Genomic DNA, 19683 nt, shown 5'->3' on the forward strand with positions numbered 1-19683 from the left:
CATGTACACCCTTGTGCAAATTGATTGAAACAAGTATGAAAACCAAAGTTCACAGCTCTAGCCGGGAGCCGGAATGTGGGAAATTATATTGTAATATTTGGTAATGGCTTAAGATGGTGTACGAATAATGGGCAAACATGTTTGATATATTTATACACATTTTAATTTGTGCAAGGGTGTGAATGCGTGTCTTATTTAAACATACACACGCCTACAACCCTAATGCTGTGAGACATCATTGGTCACATGATTTATTTATTTATTTATTTATTTATCTATGTATGAAGCTTTTGTCTGCAATGCTGCACTGTTTTAGTTATGTAATTAATTTTGCTCCACTGTTTTATTGAGTCACATGAGCTTTGATGAAGGTTATTTTCACTTTGGCCTGCTCCCTTTCTGTCTGAAATCCGCTCCGCTAGTCTCTCCTGGGGTGGGGAGGTCAGGCCGCTCGCTTTGATGGAGGATAAAGAGAATCCCTCCCGCGCAGCAGTCCCGTCAGGCGGCTCTCCCTCTCTCCCCTCCGCCCCGTGTAGCTGTGAGTGAGGGATGGCATCTGCTGACGGACTCCATCTGTTCTCTCACGCCTGCTCCTCCTCGGGGAGCCCGTGCTCAGCTCACCGGAGACCCAGAGCAACCGCCGCTGCGCATTTAGCCATCCGCACCAGGAAAACACGGCAAACTCGGAGGGGAGGAGGCACCACTGCCACTCGTGTCAACATCCCCTGGAGGGGCGGAGGGTGGAGGTGTGTGTGTGGGGGGGGGGGGGCAGACTTGTGTGCACCTGTTGGTCAGGTAGCGGCTGCGTGAGAGAGGCAGACCCCAGGGCCCTGCTCTGATGAATATGCAGTACGGCCAGTTAACCAGTCAATCAAGCCAGCGCGGCTGTGGCTGAGCCTGGAGCTGCGGCGGTGGCTCGCGGCTCTTTAAGGAGCCCCAGATTAATTCCCCTTGTCATGGAGCACATTAGGTTTGTTTTCTCCAAGCCCTCTTTGTTTTCTCCTCCGATTCCATCCATTCATAACAATTACCTCGCTCTCTTCTGTCCCCTGCGCTTGTTTATGAAGGCAGCGCTGGGCAGAGCTATGGATGGATGACTTCCTGTAGCGGCAAACACAGTGAATGTTTTAAATAAAATTGAGAGAAATGTCTCTCCGTGGAAATGCACTCCGCACAAGGGACGGGGGGAACAATTTCCGCAATACAAAGATGGGTCTCTGGTTATATAACCTGTAACCAGAAAGGACTACAACATCGGTATTCTGTGAGAGAAAACAGAAGGAGAAAAAAAACAAGAACAAGAAGCCCACTGACCTGAACAGCAAAGACGCATAAACAAGCTGCCATCTGTGGGCTGCAGTGGCCCATTTAGTCCAGCCAGATGGGCAGAAACAGCTGGCCCTGGAGTCGCTGCCACAGACGAGCTTCTCTGGCCATAAAGGTTTCATCTCACATAATTATACATATGAATAAGACCACTGCCACATCGGTGTTCTCCCCTGATGAGTGAAAGGAGGACTGGAGTGGATCCAGGACCTGCCTTGTACACACCCAGGCAGCCCAGGAAACCTTTTAGGTGGGGATCACAGCTTAATGGCCTGGAGATGTTCACAATGTGAAGGAGAAAAGTTCCAGACATCTCTTTTTGAAAGCGTCTTCCGGGGCTAGAAATGAGCTGCCAGCTCCACCGAACACTGTTTTTTTTTATTCCCGCGAGCCGATGTGCCACAGAGCGACTGTCCTTTTACTACTTTTTTAAAAAACACATCCTGTCTCCTCACCGCTGTGCTTTTTTGACAGGTGCTGAATTAATCAGGTCAAACTTCTGAGGCTGAAATTGGAGTGTGAGTCACAGTTAATCCCATGGCAGGACATAGGCTAGATGGAAAGTTCCACAGGGGAAGAGCTCATTCATTTTATCTGATGTTTGCCCGTAAATCAGGTCCAGATCAAAGAGTACAAAGGCTGTTGACCTGACAGTGATAAACAAGGGCTTCAGAAGTAGGGCTCCTCAGACAAATGCATCAGGCATCACGCAATGCTATGACAAGCATTGACAGGCATGAATATTTTTTTTTGTTTGTTTCTAAGGTATGAGCTACACCAGGCGCTAACTGAAGCGTTCTGTTCGCGACGCGTAAAATCCATTTTAAAAGACTGGTCTATTTTTTTCGAACGTAAGCTCCGCTATCACGTCTGATGTTGCAACTTCCATTGATTATAGGGGCAGCTAATTGTTGCAGCAGACGCAACACGAACGGAACGCTTCAGTTACGCTCCTGGTGTAGCTCATACCTAAGAGCAATTGGAATTAGAATTTCCTCTCTGAAAATCTAGTCATGATGTTCTTTCTGACAGGAATATCTATGGTGGTTCTGAACCCCACATTGGAATGTGAGGTACAGTTTTGGCCCCTCTGCACAGTCCCAACACCCTCCCCCACCCAGACACACACACACACACACACACACACACCCGTTGCCGGTCATCAGAGCTGTCAGAGTCTTGTCAGAGCTTGTGTCATTCCACATGTGCCCTGCTTCATGTGCCAGTGGAAGAACCCCCTTCAATATTGAGATGAGCCATAAAGAAAGAAAGGAGAAAAAAGTCCTCATCTTCTCTCCCCCTCACAGACTCTGATGAAAGGCAATCCCTCTACTTCATTAAAATGGATAGCGCACTGGTCTGGCCGCCAGCCTCGCCGCCGGAGCAGGGAAGTTGGAGCGACTGGGAGCGGGCATGAAAGGGACGTGTCAGCTGCACCGTGCCAGCTGTACGTAAGGCAGGGGCCTGATTGTGACGCTGTCACGGCGCCGAACAGGAGGAAGATGCAGAGGAGACAGATGCCGACACACAGGACACTCTAAATAGGAGCATCAAACACGCCACCACCCAGTGTTACCATATCAACTCCACATTTAACAGCCTCGGATCTATCTCACTGTTTGCACTGTGCCGTCAAGTCGAGAAAAAAAAGAGAGATGAATACGCATTTAGAATTTAGCAAAGGAAAGCGGGGGCTTCCATTTCTGCCTTTCTGTTGAAATGAGGGCTGTGAAACGTAGCCATCTGTCCCAAGCGTTAATGCGCAGCATCTTTCTCTGTTTATAGACAGCCTGCTTCCTGACAGATACCGTTATATCTCACACTCCCATCCCTGCCACCCACCAAGAATAAAAAACCCTTTAGATGCCATTGTGTGCTGAAATAGTTTGCAAATGATTTACATCAAAAATGTCACTATGCTTGACTGACTGTTGGTGTGACTGATGTTTACAGTGAAAGCTGTCTTTGACAATTCCTTTACATTTGACATGGTGCCATGTTGCAGCTACTAAATACTGCACTCCATGCAGTGCAATGAGACTTTTTGTCTTTTGAGGTGGAAAAATCTATGACAGACTTTACTGCAGTTCTCTTTAAGAAAGGTAATTAACTCACAGATAATTGTGATATCTGCAATTCCAAAAAGTCTGTCGGGCATATCCTCAGTAGTTGTGGACTTCTGATCAGGCAATCTTTCTCTGTCGAAATTGTGAGATTTTTTTTTATCCCTCTGCTTCACTCTTGAATGACAAGCACTTATCCTCTGAGAAGCACTGACTTGAATTACAACGAACTTCTGTGGAGTTCCCACAAAGTAAAAGTAGGAAAAGTTTCACACCAAACCAAAGTTTGTATCTCAAAAATGTTTAAGCTAACAATCTCACTGAAACCCTGAATATCTCACTGCTTTTTCCTCCTTAACAATGACCATTCGCTAGACCATCTCATTGTGATTTTGGTCTCTGTTACAGCTCAGTATAATGAAGGATCATGATCACTGCCAGTGGAAAGCACCTGAGGTCATATCTATTATGTACACTCCATTGGGCTGAGAGATGCTCCATAATACTAAACTTTTTTGGATCTTCTTTATAAGAATTCACAACACACACCACTGACTAATACATCTCTCACTTTGGGTGATGCAAGTGGTTGTCGGACCAACACACAAGGCAATGTAGCGAGTCTGTGAGAAGACTCAGTGTATTGTTTTATATTTTCTGTAAAGTCTCCAACAGTGCTGCATCTTTCAAAGGACGACTCGTTGAGGAATTTTGTCTTTGTTCTGTAGTCTTTGATTTTCCTTGAACAACCTCTTGTTTCTTGCACTATGCTCCATAAATCTTCACTCTGATGTGTCCTAGTGATGCGATAGTTCCATTACATTCCATCCCCATTATGAACTGCCATATTCCGAGGATATGACCACACATTTCATGCAATGTAGTTAGTAGTTTTCCATTCATTTTCATGTAGCTAACATTTTATGTACAGAATGGCTTCTTTTTACTCTGCTACAAGAACAAGGACTAATGGCTAAAAAAATGTTTCCTGGTTAAGTTAATGTGAAGTGAGCAATTGTTGGCTGAATAAAGAGCCATAAACCTCACCACCATTAGGAGTGCATCCAAACATGACTAAAAAATATCACTGTTACGGGCAGCCAGACAGTGACTCCTTAATGGACCTCTCCAATAACCATTCTGCTCCTTAAAGCCATCCAGAGTCTCAGGAAAAGACCTGGGCAGGTCTTTTAAGCAGGCGCTCAGAGGGACTCCCCTGTCCATCTCCCTGAGTTTACTAATGCAGATTCAGCCGCTGACTCGGAGGCGCTATTTTCTGCATGAGGAAATGGGGGCAGGCAGTAACAAGATGAATAAATTAGCGACGAAATTGGGGGAAGCTGGGCGCAAGGCATGAAGCGAGTTGTTAAGGAGGTGAGATCGGACTCATTTGAACAGCAGTGTCTGTCCTTGGGGCTCCATCAGCATGGCGGGAGGCATCATAAGCCCTGTTAATTTAACACGTGCTAATCTGCCTCTGAAGTCGAGTTAAATAGGGGGAAAAACGCGGGGAAGAGCCTCGCTGTGTAGATGAAAGTTTCTCCTGGTCCCGCGTGCGTAAAACCCCCTGCTCTGTGTCAATAAAGTGAAGCGTTTAAGATATCACTGGAGAGGTGTATCAGCTTGATAACTGGAGCATTAATTAATTCCTTGGCATGCACAGGCGAAGCAAGGCAGTGCTATTAGAGATGAGCTTTCCCTCCCTGCGCCCCCTCTCTCCTCTCCTCTGCTCTCGCTCCTCTCGTTTCCTGAGTGCATTTTCTTGTTGAAATTGCTGTAATTGCACTGTAAGGTAGGTCAGAGACAAAGACTTGGAGGTCATGTTTGGCAATATTGCTCTCATCAGTGCTCTTATGGTGTGGGTGTGGGCGGGCGGTGGGTTGAAGGGGGGTGGTGTGTGTGTGTGTGTGTGTGTGTGTGTGGGGGGGTTGCAGGCAGCGAGTGCGGGGGTATCGGGCCACCCTATCCTCACACCTGCTCACCTGCTAATGGTGCTCTCTTTTAGAAAAGTGCGGTGTGATTGTGGTCGGCGGTGAGGCACAACACAGAGCACAAGTTTCCAAGCAGAGTGTTTCTGCTAATAAAGGGCTGGTTTGCTTCTGCTCTCTAAGGATTAGTTAGTTTCTCTCTCTCTCTGTCTCTTTGTCTGTCTCTCTCTCTCTCTCTCTCTCTGTGCTACTCTCCCTGACACAATCCCCAAAGGATCTGGATCTTCTAAAGGTCACTGGGAAGGATGGGATGAACTGATTCTTTCATATCTCCCTCTCTTCATTCAGGGGGAAGGAAGGAGTAGCTAATACCCCGGGTGCTGCAGACAATTAGCATTTTCAAAAACTGGCAAGGAGAACAGAATGCCGGAATGATGAATTCAGTGGCAAAGCCACACACCACACGGAGACACTGCCGTAGAGAATATGATAGCACACTGACCTTAAGTGTACTCCACCAATGATGCCCCTGGTCTTTGCAGTGGCAATGTCATTGGGAAGTTGGCATATATCTCTTCTGCTGGGCTGTATATTTATTTCCGTATTTTTAATGGATATTTGTTGCCAGTAAACAAGCTTGCTTTGTAGAAAGTATAAGGCACATTTGTTTTCACAATGGGCCACTGTGCAATTTAAAATGCTTTTCCGTATCCAATAAATGCACCAACAGGAAGCAGGGAATAAATAGAGCTCTGATGGTAATGTGTAATGTCACTCTAATAAGGAGAGGTTGCTCTCCCATTCCTCTCTTGTGAAGGGAGAGAAAAATGCTTGGACCGAGCAGTGGGCGATAAGCAACGAGTCTGCTGATGTAGTGATTGGAGTGAAGAGGTGAGAGGATAGAATCCGATATAATCGGGCTGAGAGATTAAACTGGCGGAAATTGAGTCCTATTTTAACTAATCACAAACAATCTGTGTACTCCATCCTCGGCTCTGTCTATGCATTATATATGTGTGTGAATTAGTCTTTAGCTCTCTTTGTTTGTGTTTGTGTGTGTGTGTGTGTGTGTGTGTGTGTGTGTGTACACATGTACACATGTGGTACATGTTTTTTGTTGTGCCCATGTGGCTGTTTCTGTGGCCCATCCCTGACGGGCTGTAAAGCATTTGCAGCTTTGCTGTGATGTGTGCCACTGTGCTGCTGGCGCCCGTGTGAGCTGTGCCTGGAGCAGGCTCTCATTAAAGCCGAGCTGGTGTGCCTGGGAGGGGAAAGGCACCGGCAACGGTGGCGCTAGCTAGCAGCAGCCGCCCCAGAGGCGCCGGCACGGTGGGGTGAGATGCGGTGCGGCTTGGCAAGGCTCGGTATGACACAGCGTCACACACAAACACTCCCCGCTCCTCATCTTGGGGGCCACGACCTGCATGCTAATGCCTCGTTTCAAACACTGCTGCACCCAGATCAATGAGGAGCAGGATCAGACGTTGGCACTGCTGTTCACTCGGTGAGAGGGAACACTTGATGGAGGGAGGGAGAGGGAGAGAGAGAAAGAGAGATTCCCAATATGTTTTGGAGTGGGTGTGCTGATGGCGGTGATGAGGTGTCGGTAGGGGGGCCAGAAGATTTGCCGAGACTTGAGCCCCTCAGCATCTTCAAACACTCGAGAAGAAAAAAAGCCTCCAGCTCTGGCTGGGTCTCAGCCTCGTTAACCCTGTAGATCTTTGAGCTGCATCACACAGGTTGTATAACTGATGGATGCTTGCTGTCAGCCAACCTGAGCACAATTCCACAGGAGCTTTCTTTCTGCTTATTTCGCAGGTTTATCAGGACCAACCACTTGGATGGGGGAGGGAGATAGAGGGTGTTGGTGGCTGCTTACCACCCGTAAAGATGGACTGCTTTTATGGACCCGCGGTGTGATAGGAGATAGATGTTAATGCGTGTGGAAGAAAAATTATAACAAACTCTTTCAAGATGGCCTTTTTATTTCAATCCATCTCACTCTTTCATCTCTTTGCCCTCTTCTCTCTCTCTGTTCCCATTTGCCTCCCTTGTTGATGTATTTTGGGCATATATCATTAGGACAAGTGCCGGTTGAATCTTCACTACTCAAGGACACCCAAAGTGCCTTGTTGTGAGTCTCTGGTCGTCTTTCTTTTCGCCTGTTACACCCCGGTGAGTTCATTACAGCATGCTAAGTGCCCCACAAAGTTGCGCTCATTTCTATATTTCCTCCAGCAGTGGCATGCCACCTGCATTGCTCGGGTGCTCTTCCTCCTGTTCCTCTGCTTTCCTCGGGGACTCCAATCTCAGCCCCTCCGTCCTGCTGTGTGTGGTTCTTCATGATGGGCATGGTGCTCTCAATCAAATCAGACCACCGGTTTCCACCACAGCGCTTAACCCCCTGCCTCTCCCACTCAGTTGCACTGGCAAATGAAATCAGTTTTATGTTAAAAGGATGCTGTGCGTGGGTTGCTTTGTTTGTGTGTGTGTGTGTGTGTGTGTGTTTTTGTGATGACAGGGGACCCAGAGGACACACTACGGTGTGCTTTACCTCCTGGAACCACGGCAACACCTCCATCTCTGCCTTTCTCCTCACCAGCTATTTCATCCTTTCTCTTCTTTCCTCCTTCCTTTCTCTGCCAGCCATGCAACAGGCAGTGCATGGAAATGCGCCCATGCCCAGCCCTCCAGCTGAGACGCAGGGCTTTCAGGAGCTCTGCTAATGTGTTTTTACCCTCTGCCAGTTGCACATACACACAGTGCACTCTCTCTCTCTCTCTATTATGCTATCAGCATCCTCTCCCTCTTTCACTCATGCGTTCTCTCTCTCTCTCTCTGTCTCTAGAACACAAAGACACACACAATCATACACACTGCGGCATGCAGCATGTTTGTAGTATGACCTCCTTTTTTGTCACTGCTCAGCTTCTCCTGTACGGCTATACATCAGAAATGTGTCGCTATGTATTTCAGTCCAACTCCATCCCTCTCTCCCTCTCTCTCTCTATTTCTCTCAGTCTTTCTTTGTCATGCACAAATACCATTACCACTCTCATGTATTGTTTCCTTCTCTCTCTCTCTCTCTCTCTCTTTCTTTCTGTTGCTCTGTTCAGTCTGTCTGTCTGTCTGGCACACTGTATGGTTCCTCGGGGTGCTCCTCTCGTTTAAGGGGACATGTTTTGCTGCGGAAGAGGAGGCTAGGAGGAAGAGGAGGACGCTCCAGCCTCAGCCCTCATGCCTTATTCATGAGAGGCACGACGCTCTGGGTTTTTTGGTTGCAGAGTTCAGAGCCGCGCGCTCCTCAACAATGGCAGAGTTATTCCCATGTTTATTTATCAGCGCTGCAGCGGCGGCGCCATGGGTGTCACATCATTTATCTCTGGGATCGGCGTGAGCTCTGTCAGCTCTAATAGGCCTCACCAGGCCTCTAGTCGGCAAGACAGGGCCACATCGGGGCCCTTCAAAGGCACCTTGGGCCGCTTAACGAGCATTAACTCCTCCTGTTGGGGGCATTTAATTGCTGCCTGTGACTGGCCACCGGCTCAGACAATGTGTCGCTGTGTGGCTATGTAGATATCAGGGAGGAATTGACCAGATGCAGATGGTATCTGTGACCTGTGAGGCCCCCCTGGCCTGGAGACTGCCACCTCCACTCCTTGGTGGCATTAAAGAGGACACGGTAAACATGGCCAACTAGGAGGCCCTGACGCTGAGCATCCTCCACCCTCCCCCAGAGCCTCTTGCCTTATCACTCTTGCTTGTTTTTCTCCAGACTGTTGATGCCTTTCATGCATTATGCATCTCTCCTGTGGGGGGAAATCCTGCCTAGGGATGTCATGTTGGAACAGTATGGACGGAATACATACTGAAGAGTAGGGGAGAATGGAAAGGGGGTAGGAGTAGGAGACGGAAGGATGGGGGGATAAAAGCTGTTTTAAACTGCCCCTAAAGAGGAGCCGGGGTGCTTGGCTCGCAGCGGGAGGCACTTGCACATTGTCACTTACTTCACCCACCAGAGACGAGTTCCCATGCAGCGTCTGAGCACAAACAGACGTGAGCGAGCGGCCCCAGCAGCGCAGCACCTCCCCGACCGGCACGCCCAGAGCGCCACTGCTGGCCCATCTGTCAGTGTATTATTTTAAAGCATGTAAATACTGCAGATACATAATCAGCAGCTCACTGAGCCAGGCTGCAGTGACTGATGACATCCGTCAGCGTGCAGCGGTGGCTGCCACCGAAAACTTTCCCTGGCATGAGAAGAAGACAAAAATGAAGTGAATATCCCGCATATCCCTCCTTCTCTCTCTTCTCTCTCCTCTTCCTCCCTTTTTTGCTTCCTTTCTCTCCCTCTCTCACTCTGGATCTGAGCATCGTTCTTAGAGTTTCTGGGCCATTAGGTAAGGTGCTTCATTCACTTCCCATTGGCAATGCTCTCTGCCTTGGTTGCTCATCATTACGGAGATAAATTGAGATGTGCTGCTCGGAGGAGCCGGAGCAGGTGACGCTGGCGTGGCCCCGCCACTTCCTGTTTGCTCTGGCCCAGCAGCCGGTGTGGGCTCGGAGGGAATGAGCCATGGCTCCTGTTCAACGCGCCGCAGCCTCCTGCTCTCCTGCTCTCCCCAGATACAAAATTAAGCCTCTCTGACCTGATAAAGCTGTGGACCCCCCTCTCCAGCCCACCCCCTCCCCCCTCCCTCACCACCCCCCCTCTCTCTTTCTCACATCTCTCTGTCTGTGTGTGTGAGAGAAAATGATAACCCTGCTCATGGGTCCATGGCTAAATCTGCCCTGCATCGCTGGCCATGGTGCTTTGAAAGCTATATCAGTTCTCCGAGCAGCCCACCTCAACATTTGGAACTGATTTCTTCTCTCTCTCTCTCTCTCTCTCTCTCACACACACACACACACACACACACACACACACACACACACACCCTGTCTTGCTGTGCAATCCTTGGAAAAGCTTGGTCAATTTTGTAATATTGTGCCACAGCCATGCTCACTTCTCCTCTCCAATATGGCTAAATGCTCCAAAGGAGATTGTATTTGTGTTCCCGAAGAGTAATTTAAAGTCGGTGACACAGGGCTTACCATGGCCTGCTGCATCAACAGTGAGTCGGTCATATTACACACTCTATTACTTAATAACGTAAGGCTGGCGCCGCTCCGCTCAACCCTGCTCCTCTCCGCTCCCCAGCCAGGCCCAGCCCAGCCCAGCCCTCACCCCCTCTCGCTGCCTCTCAGCATGTGGCTGGTGGAGGGGGATAATCCTCGCTGAAGTCTGTATTAAACTTGTGGATCTGTGATGTAATATGCCCTTTAATCATTGGCTTTGTTTACATCCGCGCTGTGATGTATGGCAGCGTTCTCTTGTTCCTGCAGCCCACTCACGCCTCCTCCTTCCTGCCCCCCGCATCATTAGCATAACCTCTGGGTAGCGCGCCATAATCACTGGTTTGATGAGACAAAGAAGTCATCTGTTTTGCCTCACACTTTGTCGTTTGGAGAAACAGCTTGATGAACGTCACACTAAGAATGCACTACCGAATAAGGAATCTCTGAGATTTTTCTAGGAGATATTTAGGGTGATGGTTAATTTAACCACTAGGCGGCAATGTTGTTACTGGAAAATGCTCCTGCACAATTTTATTTACATGCCAGGACAAAACAGAACAAAAACAAAAACACCCTAAGCCCTTTGTGTGTGTGTCTGTGAGTCTTGTGCACAAACAGATGAGTGTGCATTTGAGAGTTTTATCCCCCAGGTTGTTGGTCTGTCAGTCGAGAGTGCTCCGCTTGATTGAAATGTGCTGTTACACGCAATGCAAGCAGTGCTGTCCAGCCTCTTAGTATTCCACAATGCTCCTTTCAGCCACTGTCTGAAATAGATCAAATAATGAAAATTGTGATTGGAGGACTGCGTGTTGCATGCTGAGCAGAGCCGTAGCAGTCTGGTGTGACGGATGTGTAGTGACACCTGTGACTGGCCCCCGAGTAACTCATTAGCCATTAGTGACTTGTGCTAGCCACACACACACAGCACCTCTTAGAAAAAGATTCGCAAGGTCAGTGGATTCAGGCCAGTGCTGACCAGTGGCTCATTAGCTCCGATTTAGCACCCTGCCTCCCGGGTCACAGTGGAGTAGGGCCGTTGATTGACACGCCTTGAGGCATTGGGGTGTGCTTGATACATGTGGTGAATTTGCATAGTTGAGCTTATTGTTCTGAAGGGCTTGAAGTGGATGAGTAAATCAGACTGGCAGTCTCGGTCTGTGAAATTGTGTTGCGTGTTCTGCAGCACATGTAATGCATTTGGCATTGTGGTTTCATCACTTATGTCAGATTCGTACAGCATCCAGAGCCGGTGTCACTTTAAAACGACAAACACCAGTGGCCTGAAAGCCCAGTTGTCAACAGGAAGGTGCGGGGTGGTGGGGGGTTGTGGGAGTGTGGGAGTTGTGGCCTTTTTTCTCACACTATCTGTAATGGATTTTCAAAACTAGTCCCTTCATCACACTGTCAGTAGCAGAGGAGGCCTTGACTGGAGTTCCAGCTCAGCGCTGAACAGCCTCCGATTAACGTTAGCTTCCGCCCTGGCTCCTGATCCACATCGCTTGGTGTGCTTTCATAGCACGACATGATTTGTGGGTAATGGAAGGTTTGATGACATGTATTGCTTGGAGTCAGTTTGGTCTAATGATCTAGACCAGGTATTAATGCTGAGGTTAAAGACAAAGCAAATAGACTGTGTGTGAGGCCCTGCGTTTACATTGGAATGTACCCCCCATCCTCATCCTTTTACTCATTATCTAACTCTCTCTCTCTCTCTCTCTCTCTCTCTCTCTCTCTCTCTCTCTCTCTCTCTTTCTGTGCCTATGAGTGCATCAGGCAGAGAGGTGGTGAGATCTTGCACTCTTCTTGTTATAACTGTTAGAACAGAAGCCATGGCCCACTGCTGCGTTCTGTGACTTTTAACACCTCGCGCTGTGGTGGGAGCCCTGTCCAGTTGTCAGCAGCTCTTTCAGCCTGCTCAGGCACCCCCCCCGGGGCTTCGATCAGAAGGACGCGAGGTGTCATCGGTGGTTGTTGGAACGACAAGCCTGCTCCTCCTGCACGGTCACTGGCTCTTGATGCATCACAATCACACCTGGTCCAAGCATATACGTACTTCCCCCCCTTTTTAATGCTGCTCATGTTATTGCACTTACACGAGATGCCAGATGTTGAGTCCCATTCAATAGCATGTGTATGGCATGCTTCATATGTTATCACGTTCCTATTTGAACATACAAGCATGGTGGAGATACACTATACATAGTATGTGATGATGCTGACAATGAATTGATTTTCTAGAACGGGTCAAGTGTAACTTGTAGTGTGAAGAGTGAAAGCTATTGTCAAGAATCAGAGCACTTACACACAGTGTCTACAACAGACTTGTGTACATAGGAGAAACCTGAGTGAATTAGTTTTGGTCTAATTACGAAAATGTAAATTTGACACTTGACAGGTTGTAATTGTACGCCTCTTCGATTTAACAGGCAGTCATGTTGGGCTATGTTTGCTTTGCCTACAAATGAAGCTGTCACATTTGCTTCAATCTGACCAACCTTTTATTGGACTCTTCTGCACACCACACGGTCATATCTCAATCTGAGACGCGTCAGAGCTGATGTGAGAAAGCACACTGCGCTTACGGCAGAACGTCAAAACAGATGACGGATGAAATCTCCACTAGTCTAGTCGTGATCCCCATAGGCCCAATAGTAAACCCAGAAATGTTGAGTACCCTAAAGTTTTATTGCAGAAATGTCATCTATAGGCCTAGTGGGTGGAATTCAACTTGGTTGCCTAAAGTTGCACTTTGGGCAATTTGCATAATTAGCATAAATAGGCAATTAAGGCGAGGCAGTACAGGTGAATAGGGTAAAAAATTTAAATAATAGATATCACCATGAAACTTTCTGAGTTGATTACTTATGTTAAGATGAGAAAAAAATGTATTGCATGTTTTTATAATTTAATGTTTACATATGTTCTTGTATATAGTTCTTGTATATAGTTCTTGTATATAGTTCTTGTATATAGTTCTTGTATATAGTTCTTGTATATAGTTCTTGTATATAGTTCTTGTATATAGTTCTTGTATATAGTTCTTGTATATAGTTCTTGTATATAGTTCTTGTATATAGTTCTTGTATATAGTTCTTGTATATAGTTCTTGTATATAGTTCTTGTATATAGTTCTTGTATATAGTTCTTGTATATAGTTCTTGTATATAGTTCTTGTATATAGTTCTTGTATATAGTTCTTGTATATAGTTCTTGTATATAGTTCTTGTATATAGTTCTTGTATATAGTTCTTGTATATAGTTCTTGTATATAGTTCTTGTATATAGTTCTTGTATATAGTTCTTGTATATAGTTCTTGTATATAGTTCTTGTATATAGTTCTTGTATATAGTTCTTGTATATAGTTCTTGTATATAGTTCTTGTATATAGTTCTTGTATATAGTTCTTGTATATAGTTCTTGTATATAGTTCTTGTATATAGTTCTTGTATATAGTTCTTGTATATAGTTCTTGTATATAGTTCTTGTATATAGTTCTTGTATATAGTTCTTGTATATAGTTCTTGTATATAGTTCTTGTATATAGTTCTTGTATATAGTTCTTGTATATAGTTCTTGTATATAGTTCTTGTATATAGTTCTTGTATATAGTTCTTGTATATAGTTCTTGTATATAGTTCTTGTATATAGTTCTTGTATATAGTTCTTGTATATAGTTCTTGTATATAGTTCTTGTATATAGTTCTTGTATATAGTTCTTGTATATAGTTCTTGTATATAGTTCTTGTATATAGTTCTTGTATATAGTTCTTGTATATAGTTCTTGTATATAGTTCTTGTATATAGTTCTTGTATATAGTTCTTGTATATAGTTCTTGTATATAGTTCTTGTATATAGTTCTTGTATATAGTTCTTGTATATAGTTCTTGTATATAGTTCTTGTATATAGTTCTTGTATATAGTTGTATATAGTTCTTGTATATAGTTCTTGTGCATTTGTGTACGTGTGCATGCTGGATATAGTTATTTTGCATATTGTATAGTTCTTGTGGGTTTGTGTGTGTGCATGCTGTTATATAGTTATTACCTCCGCCATGGAGGTTATGTTTTCATCGGGGTTTGTTTGTCTGTTTGTTTGTTTGTTTGTCTGTGAGTCTGTTCATCTGTTTGTTCGCAAGATAACTCAAAAAGTTTGGGAGTGATCCGGATCACTGTCTGGAGGCGGTTATGTTTTCGCTTGGCGGAGGTCTGCACTCTTGGAGTGCTTTTCTAGTTTCGCATGGCACACTTAATTTCTTAATCTGTCTGTCCATAGGTCAACACTGCCTCCTTACCAAGTTTGTTAAAGGTTTTTACCAACTCACCCAACCAAGTGTGGTGAATTTTTGTAAGTTTCCTGATAAGATATTCTGTAGTTGTGCTAAAAGATGTTCTATACATTGGGCTAATGTGGAACCTCTGTGTGGTGGAAAGAGCAGGGGTAAATATAGCACAAACTAGGGGCCCAGAGGTTTGCCTATAAGGAAGTGAATGCATAGAAGAGACTGGACATCCCTAGCAGTTGTTCAGCTCAGGTCAAAGGTCCTTTGTAGAAATAGAATAAATACCTAGGCACATATGTATTACCAAAAGAGGTAAGAAGGACAGAGGAGCTCTGTTCTATTCTGAGTTGGTCAAAACAAGTGATGCTACTGGAAAGAGGTATATAAGCTGTGTAAGACAGGATGTTAGCAGCTGGCTTCATGAACCTATGCTCTGTGTTGGATTAAAGCTACACCTTCTGCAGTATCCTGTTGTTTTGTCACAATTCATCTGAGTTTGAATCAGTTAATTATAATTTGACACCACACAAGTACACGTGTTTATCTTGGAAAAAGAATTTTGAGCCTGGCATTATCACACTCTGCTTTTGTGTGTATGCAAATTAGAGCATTTTTAATGAGATAGGGCCTCATTTGCATATATAAACATTAAATTATAAAAAAACATGCAATACATTTTTTTCTCATCTTAATATAAGTAATCAACTCAGAAAGTTTCATGGTGATATCTATTATTTACATTTTTTACCCTATTCACCTGTGCTGCCTCGCCTTAATTGCCTATTTATGCTAATTATGCAAATTGCCCAAAGTGCAACTTTAGGCAACCAAGTTGAATTCCACCCACTAGGCCTATAGATGACATTTCTGCAATAAAACTTTAGGGTACTCAACATTTCTGGGTTCATGAAATCACGACTAGACTACACTTTGAGACAATGCTCCGAATTCACATACATACAATACACGTGTTCTCTCACGTATGCTGTGACTTGTCTTGGAACCACATGAGCACTTGCACTCTGTCAGATGTTCTCCTGGGTGTATGAGGCCGTTGCTAGTAGGTTAGAAGTTAATTTTTCATTCCTTAAGCCAAGTCTTATAATGGTAATGCTACCTCTAATGATGTACATGAAGCTATGGTGAAAAGAGAGTGCTTCTTTCCCATGAGAACAGTGGTAGGTGTGAATAACCCAATGCCCTGTACTCTCAACTCAAGAAAAAATGTGCTGCTCATCTTTCAGAATGAGAGGAGACATTTGTAAATCCAATGGGATCATGCATTTGATCCACAAAGGGCCACTAGAGGTTTACTAGATTACAGGAGGTCAGAGTGGGTGCTTATGTGTGTGTGTGTGTGTGTGTGTGTGTGTGTGTGTGTGTGTGTGTGTGTGTACTTGCGTGCGTGCGTGTTTGTGTCCGAGTGAGGAAACTGAGTGTGTGTGCTCCTCCATGCTCATGTTTGTGTGTATTGGTGCTCATCTCCAAAGGAGAATCAATGTAGGAAGCATGCCCTGGCTGACCTCTGGACATGATGCACCCCTGCACCTCCACTTAATAAATCAGCTTGACGGACAGGCCTGGTGCAGCCGGCCGAGAGCTGCAGCCAGGGCCCATCGGCACGTTTCCGTGTTCTTCCCTGCTGCCGCCAATGAATCATATTAGGAGGATAATGAACCATTTAATGACCTGTGTGTTGATTTATCAGACACACTGGAGAGGCCAATTTAAAAATATAACGCCATAAGTCACCGAGGCGCTCTGCGACATGCCTCGCCATGGCTCATGCGGCCTGCTCGGCCTGGCCACTGCCCCACCACCCACGCATTAATCAGCTCGTCGTTAGGGGACGTCAACCGCTGTGATTGTGCGTACGTGTGTGTGTGTGTAGGTGTGTACTGGTGCATGAGTGTGTGTGTGTGTGTTGTGGGGTAGAGGCTGCTGCAAGGCCCACTCTTCATCCACACTGTGCTAGCACCCCACTTGGCCACCCAGCCTCCAGTCCAGCTGACATATGGGCTCCCTGAGTGTGTGCAGGGATATTTCTGGCTCGCGCTCATAGCACACTTAAATTGACTGCAGATCATTAGACTGCTGTGGCTCAGCATGCAGTGCTAGCAAATGAGTATATTTCACATGATCTTTCAGATGCTTTTTTTTTTGGTGCAATATTGCTATTGTTTCTCCATTAAATAAAATAGAGCATGCCCTGTACGGTCATGTCACTAATGATGCATCTGACCTTTGCTTCTGTCATACAGGAGTCATAATGGTTTGCTGTTGATTTTACAAATAATTCTCTGAGCCACTGAAAGGTCATATCCCTATACATATGATTTTCGAGAGTCGAGAATTGTAGTCATTCTGTGGCATTTTTTCTTTTAATGGATATTGTTACTCACTGATCCATATACCTTTCAAATATAGGGAACGGAAGCTAGAGGCTGAAAAAGCTTTTACGTTTATGAGTCATATTTATTTTATATTTTCTCTGCTCATTTGATTAGCCATATGAACTGTAGTAAATCTCCGTCTTTGTCTTTGTACAGCCTAATAAGCAAGATCAGTGTCATTAAATCTTTCAGAATATTTCATTTTTAGGTTCATGTCCTGGTCACTGAAGCCCATCAGAATGAACTGGCACAAGTAGGATTTGCTTTTAATCCGTCAGGGTCTTGCCTTTATAATGCGGCCACATCATTTTCTCTGGACCGGGCAATAGATGGGCCTTTTCCAGCCTCCCCAGACAGCGTGGCACATGGGCTGCCCTGGCACTGCCACTCTCTCCGGCAGTGTTGGCCACACCCGCCGTGCCATGATTACCCCGTGTGTTAATGGCATTTTCAAATCCAGAGCAGCACATTTGCATCTGAGTTCAACCGGGGTGGCATCCATTTTTTTATCATTTCTCAGCCGCCCGTTAGAAAAAAAGTAATCAGCATCTTTGCACATCAGTGTAATCTGTTTCTTTGCTCTTTGGACCAGTTCCACAATCTCTGTTACCGCTATTGTTTGGGAAATGAATCAATTTGTTACTTTCCCCTCCAGGGAGTACTATGTAATGCAGCATAAATAGGCTGGCTTTCCTAAAATTCTGCTGGCCGAGATGAGAAAAAAAGTCTTGCTGAATTAACCTAATACCCAGCAAAAAGACTGCCCACTGAAAATCATCAAGCCTATGTTCTAGTACCCTGGGGTGTGTGTTAATTCAGTAGGCTGGAGCAAGTAGTGGGAATTGTGTGGACATGGTAGGTTTTAATTGATTTATAACATTCAATTCAATCGATTTATTGATGTATTTAACACCAATAACAATTGAAATTGTCTCAAGGCACTTTACAAAAGCCAGAGTCTGAATCCCCTAGAGCAAGCATTAAGGTGACTGGTCTGGGGCAAGGAAAAAACTGCCCTGCACCAGCGAGAAACCTTGAGCAGACCCACAGCTCAGAGAGGGATGGGGGGCATCTGCTTGGGGCAGAAAAAAAGATATCGCTGGGGGCAGAAGAGAAGGGAAGAGGGAAAGAAATGACAGAATCACACATAGCAGAGGTTAACACATGCACACACGTAGGACATGCATTTTGAACATACATGATTCTGTGAAACATAAGGGAGGTACCTGTATATGCAGGATATATACAGAATTAACAGAGAAAAGAAAAGCCTGCATTTAAAGAACTGAGTAAGGAACTGTGCCTTTGTTTTGCCCATGCATGTTCTTTTCCAGCTTCCTTTTGGGTCACATCCTCAGCTAAACGAGATGTGCATCCCAGTCTGTACTGCTATTCAAAGCATTCTTGTGTTGTTGTTGTTTTTTTGTTTGTTGTTGTTGTTGTGTTTTTGCCAACTTCAGGTGTGCCGGTGGCATTGAGGAGTGTGTGGGGACAGCCGGCCTCTCTGTCCTCTGGGTGACCTACTCTGAAGCACCCTCTTCAGCCCCTCTGCCTGGATCAATGTCCTGAAATATCACCTGAAGATCGATGCGCTCGCGCTGAGTGTCCCTGTCTCTGCAAAGTGGCCCGGGTCACTTGCCCTCGGAGGTGACGGTGACAGCATGTCACTGCGAATGTCTGCCTCTACTCCTGTGGAAAATTCCTACACCAAACACCGCAGCCTCCTTGGTGAATGTCGTCTCAAATAGCACCTGTGCCACTGTAAGTGTGCATACAACTGGGCAAGTTGGGCAAAACACTTCACAAAACTCAAAAGAACAACAAAACAAAAAAAGTGGTATGAACTGAAATGATGGCTTTCTCTTCCTCTTAAATTCTCTTAAATTTAGTGGACTTGTTATTGTTTCCGACCCGTTCTTTTTGAAATTGTGAAAATGGAGCTAAAACATACAGCTTATTTATAGCCTTCTGACTCACCTGGTTGGACTTGTCGCAAGTCGATATGAGACGGGTTACTTTTTCACAGAGCAATTTTGCAGTCGCCACCCTACACCTGCAGTGTTATAGATGATAATAATGTCTTTGGAAGAGGCAGAAAAAGTGACACATGTGCTGATGCTATGTGAGCCTCAGCACTTACTCCAGCAAAGGGGTCAGTGTGGCAGGGCTAGTCATTACGATGTCATTACACAAAGGAGCCGGAGGTTTCAAAGGTTACCCATGGATGCCATAAGTAACTGTCACTACGAGCATGACGGAGTGTTCTGGAATACACAAGGCCCATAGAGAGTTATGAAGGCGATGATTAACGCTGCGGAGAGAGTGAGTCGGTGGAGGGAAAAGGATGCTATATATCTCAGTTGCCTCTAGTCACATATCACAGAACTGTTGTGTTAAAACAATCCGTCTCACCATTTTTAAAGGAGGTTCTCAGTGAAAAACGTTCTAGATTTTGGGTAGAAAAGGTTTCTGTGAAATAAATGTGGAGTGATTGTTCTACGGAAGTTCATTGCTTTTCACAAATTATCCAGCAGATGATGCCATCAAACTAAATGCAGTATGCATTATGCAAA

General features: G+C 45.4%; 1 long non-coding RNA gene across 1 annotated transcript; it reads right to left on the bottom strand.

Annotated features, from left to right (window-relative positions):
- Positions 1 to 810: 810 nt before the first annotated feature.
- LOC125307046 lies at positions 811 to 2728 on the bottom strand. The gene is made up of 3 exons (XR_007195644.1): positions 2476 to 2728; positions 1315 to 1831; positions 811 to 1101 (listed from the first exon to the last, which is right to left on the bottom strand). It is a non-coding gene; the product is annotated as an uncharacterized LOC125307046 (long non-coding RNA).
- Between the last annotated feature and the right edge of the window lie 16955 nt (positions 2729 to 19683).

Source organism: Alosa alosa, chromosome 14 (assembly GCF_017589495.1).
Source record: "Alosa alosa isolate M-15738 ecotype Scorff River chromosome 14, AALO_Geno_1.1, whole genome shotgun sequence".
NCBI classification, from domain to species: domain Eukaryota; kingdom Metazoa; phylum Chordata; class Actinopteri; order Clupeiformes; family Clupeidae; genus Alosa; species Alosa alosa.